Source organism: Durio zibethinus, unplaced genomic scaffold (genome assembly GCF_047325235.1).
Source record: "Durio zibethinus cultivar Kanyao isolate XHJ-2024 unplaced genomic scaffold, ASM4732523v1 HiC_scaffold_391, whole genome shotgun sequence".
NCBI lineage: Eukaryota > Viridiplantae > Streptophyta > Magnoliopsida > Malvales > Malvaceae > Durio > Durio zibethinus.
This window is the reverse complement of record NW_028323014.1, coordinates 905,001-910,000: the sequence shown is the minus strand read 5'-3', so window position 1 is coordinate 910,000 and position 5,000 is coordinate 905,001.

The window sequence follows — 5,000 nt, the reverse complement described above, 5'->3', positions numbered from 1 at the left end:
TGGTGGTCGAGGCAACCGCCCGCACCAGGGCCGATAGTGTGCCGATGGTGCTCGAGGCAACCTGTCGCACCAGGGCCCAGCGTGTGCCGATGGTGATCGAGGCAACCTGCCGCACCAGGGCCCAGCGTGTGCCGATGGTGGTCGAGGCAAGCGCCCGCACCAGCGCCCAGCGTGTGCCGATGGTGCTCGAGGCAACCGACCGCACCAGGGCCCAGCGTGTGCCGATGGTGCTCGAGGCAACCTGCCGCACCAGGGCCCAGCGTGTGCCGATGGTGCTCGAGGCAACCTGCCGCACCAGGGCCCAGCGTGTGCCGATGGTGGTCGAGGCAAGCGCCGGGCCCAGCGTGTGCCGATGGTGCTCGAGGCAACCTGCCGCACCAGGGCCGAGCGTGTGCCGATGGTGCTCGAGGCAAGCGCCCGCACCAGGGCCCAGCGTGTGCCGATGGTGGTCGAGGCAACCTGCCGCACCAGGGCCCAGCGTGTGCCGATGGTGCTCGAGGCAACCGACCGCACCAGGGCCGAGCGTGTGCCGATGGTGGTCGAGGCAAGCGCCCGCACCAGGGCCCAGCGTGTGCCGATGGTGCTCGAGGCAAGCGCCCGCACCAGGGCCGAGCGTGTGCCGATGGTGCTCGAGGCAACCGACCGCACCAGGGCCCAGCGTGTGCCGATGGTGCTCGAGGCAACCTGCCGCACCAGGGCCCAGCGTGTGCCGATGGTGCTCGAGGCAACCTGCCGCACCAGGGCCCAGCGTGTGCCGATGGTGGTCGAGGCAAGCGCCCGCACCAGGGCCCAGCGTGTGCCGATGGTGGTCGAGGCAACCGCCCGCACCAGGGCCCAGCGTGTGCCGATGGTGCTCGAGGCAACCTGCCGCACCAGGGCCGAGCGTGTGCCGATGGTGCTCGAGGCAAGCGCCCGCACCAGGGCCCAGCGTGTGCCGATGGTGGTCGAGGCAACCTGCCGCACCAGGGCCCAGCGTGTGCCGATGGTGCTCGAGGCAACCGACCGCACCAGGGCCCAGCGTGTGCCGATGGTGGTCGAGGCAAGCGCCCGCACCAGCGCCCAGCGTGTGCCGATGGTGCTCGAGGCAACCGACCGCACCAGGGCCCAGCGTGTGCCGATGGTGCTCGAGGCAACCTGCCGCACCAGGGCCCAGCGTGTGCCGATGGTGGTCGAGGCAAGCGCCCGCACCAGGGCCCAGCGTGTGCCGATGGTGGTCGAGGCAACCGCCCGCACCAGGGCCCAGCGTGTGCCGATGGTGCTCGAGGCAACCTGCCGCACCAGGGCCGAGCGTGTGCCGATGGTGCTCGAGGCAAGCGCCCGCACCAGGGCCCAGCGTGTGCCGATGGTGGTCGAGGCAACCTGCCGCACCAGGGCCCAGCGTGTGCCGATGGTGCTCGAGGCAACCGACCGCACCAGGGCCGAGCGTGTGCCGATGGTGGTCGAGGCAAGCGCCCGCACCAGGGCCCAGCGTGTGCCGATGGTGCTCGAGGCAACCGACCGCACCAGGGCCGAGCGTGTGCCGATGGTGGTCGAGGCAAGCGCCCTCACCAGGGCCCAGCGTGTGCCGATGGTGGTCGAGGTAACCTGCCGCACCAGGGCCCAGCGTGTGCCGATGGTGCTCGAGGCAACCGACCGCACCAGGGCCGAGCGTGTGCCGATGGTGCTCGAGGCAAGCGCCCGCACCAGGGCCCAGCGTGTGCCGATGGTGGTCGAGGCAACCTGCCGCACCAGGGCCCAGCGTGTGCCGATGGTGCTCGAGGCAACCTGCCGCACCAGGGCCCAGCGTGTGCCGATGGTGGTCGAGGCAAGCGCCCGCACCAGGGCCCAGCGTGTGCCGATGGTGGTCGAGGCAACCGCCCGCACCAGGGCCCAGCGTGTGCCGATGGTGGTCGAGGCAACCGCCCGCACCAGGGCCCAGCGTGTGCCGATGGTGGTCGAGGCAACCTGCCGCACCAGGGCCCAGCGTGTGCCGATGGTGCTCGAGGCAACCGACCGCACCAGGGCGGAGCGTGTGCCGATGGTGGTCGAGGCAAGCGCCCGCACCAGGGCCCAGCGTGTGCCGATGGTGGTCGAGGCAACCTGCCGCACCAGGGCCCAACGTGTGCCGATGGTGCTCGGGGCAACCGACCGCACCAGGGTCGAGTGTGTGCCGATGGTGGTCGAGGCAAGCTGCCGCACCAGGGCCCAGCGTGTGCCGATGGTGGTCGAGGCAACCGCCCGCACCAGGGCCCAGCGTGTGCCGATGGTGATCGAGGCAACCTGCCGCACCAGGGCCCAGCGTGTGCCGATGGTGGTCGAGGGAACCTGCCGCACCAGGGCCCAGCGTGTGCCGATGGTGGTCGAGGCAAGCGCCCGCACCAGGGCCCAGCGTGTGCCGATGGTGGTCGAGGCAAGCGCCCGCACCAGGGCCCAGCGTGTGCCGATGGTGGTCGAGGCAACCGCCCGCACCAGGGCCCAGCGTGTGCCGATGGTGGTCGAGGCAACCGCCCGCACCAGGGCCCAGCGTGTGCCGATGGTGGTCGAGGCAACCTGCCGCACCAGGGCCCAGCGTGTGCCGATGGTGCTCGAGGCAACCGACCGCACCAGGGCGGAGCGTGTGCCGATGGTGGTCGAGGCAAGCGCCCGCACCAGGGCCCAGCGTGTGCCGATGGTGGTCGAGGCAACCTGCCGCACCAGGGCCCAACGTGTGCCGATGGTGCTCGGGGCAACCGACCGCACCAGGGTCGAGCGTGTGCCGATGGTGCTCGAGGCAAGCTGCCGCACCAGGGCCCAGCGTGTGCCGATGGTGGTCGAGGCAACCGCCCGCACCAGGGCCCAGCGTGTGCCGATGGTGATCGAGGCAACCTGCCGCACCAGGGCCCAGCGTGTGCCGATGGTGGTCGAGGGAACCTGCCGCACCAGGGCCCAGCGTGTGCCGATGGTGGTCGAGGCAAGCGCCCGCACCAGGGCCCAGCGTGTGCCGATGGTGGTCGAGGCAACCGACCGCACCAGGGCCCAGCGTGTGCCGATGGTGCTCGAGGCAACCTGCCGCACCAGGGCCCAGCGTGTGCCGATGGTGGTCGAGGCAAGCGCCCACACCAGGGCCCAGCGTGTGCCGATGGTGGTCGAGGCAACCTGCCGCACCAGGGCCCAGCGTGTGCCGATGGTGCTCGAGGCAACCGACCGCACCAGGGCCGAGCGTGTGAGGCAAGCGCCCGCACCAGGGCCCAGCGTGTGCCGATGGTGCTCGAGGCAACCGACCGCACCAGGGCCGAGCGTGTGCCGATGGTGCTCGAGGCAAGCTGCCGCACCAGGGCCCAGCGTGTGCCGATGGTGGTCGAGGCAACCGCCCGCACCAGGGCCCAGCGTGTGCCGATGGTGATCGAGGCAACCGACCGCACCAGGGCCCAGCGTGTGCCGATGGTGCTCGAGGCAACCTGCCGCACCAGGGCCCAGCGTGTGCCGATGGTGCTCGAGGCAACCTGCCGCACCAGGGCCCAGCGTGTGCCGATGGTGGTCGAGGCAAGCGCCCGCACCAGGGCCCAGCGTGTGCCGATGGTGCTCGAGGCAAGCGCCCGCACCAGGGCCCAGCGTGTGCCGATGGTGGTCGAGGCAACCTGCCGCACCAGGGCCCAGCGTGTGCCGATGGTGGTCGAGGCAAGCGCCGGCACCAGGGCCCAGCGTGTGCCGATGGTGCTCGAGGCAAGCGCCCGCACCAGGGCCCAGCGTGTGCCGATGGTGGTCGAGGCAAGCGCCCGCACCAGGGCCCAACGTGTGCCGATGGTGCTGGGGGCAACCGCCCGCACCAGGGCCCAGCGTGTGCCGATGGTGGTCGAGGCAAGCGCCCGCACCAGTGCCCAGCGTGTGCCGATGGTGGTCGAGGCAAGCGCCCCCACCAGGGCCCAGCTTTTGCCGATGGTGATCGAGGCAACCGGCCGCTCCAGGGCCCAGCGTGTGCCGATGGTTATCGGGGCAACCGGCCGCACCAGGGCCCAGGGTCTGCGGATGGTGCTCGAGGCAACCGCCCGCACCAAGGCTCAGCATGTGCCGCTGGTGATCGAGGCAACAACCCACACCAGGGCCCAGCTTGTGCCGATGGCGGTCGAGGCAAGTGCCCGTACCGAAGGGCAGCCTATGCCGATGATGGTCGATGCATGTGCCATCACCATGCGTCATCATGTGCCATTGATGGTCGAGGCCTTGGCCGAAGTTCGATTTTGAGCCACGGTGCCCATGCTTGGCTCCAGCATGTGCTGGTGCCGCATTTTTTTCACTCGGGACAGCATCGCCGGAGCATCGCCGGAGCATCGCCGGAGTACCGCCGGAGAACCTGACCGGCGGCATTGGGGTTCCGGCGATTGGGAGGGGGGCCGGGGGGGTGTGCGCACATGACGTGCGATGGGTGCTGGTGCTTGGCCCTTGTGTTGGCCCCCTATCCCTCATCAAACCTCTGAGAACTCACACCCCCTTAAAGAGCGTTTGAGATTTTACAGGTTTGCTGCCAGTAGCCGTTGAAGTGTCTGAAACGGGGACACTTTTTTCAAACGGTCGCGAAATCTTCTCCGCTTCGAGTTTTTAGCTGAATTTTTTTGTGCATGCCAACAAAAATAGAAGGATCACGTCCACAAAATTTGGGGCCAAAACTCCTTCTAAAAAAATTCTAAAAAATCCCGAACCGCAAAAAGTTTCGAAAATCGTGAAAAATAGAAAACGAGTCATCTTGCAACGAAACTTCACGTGAAGGCTTAGGGGACCATTGTATGAATTTACAAGCCATAAAAATGGCATTGGCACGGCAGAAATTTGAAGATGTGCCTAAACCCACCTACCACCCGATCGATCCCCGGCTTGCGCATCCTGCCTCTCCGGCCGGCTGAGCGCCCGCACGCTCGTTCCGTGGGTTGACTTAGGCATACGGAGCTTATTCCATGTCTAAGCCCCAGTCGGACCGAGGGTCTCGGCAGCTGGACCGGCAGCGGGATCGGCAGCAGCACGCGGGGGGACCGGGCCGATCCCCGGCT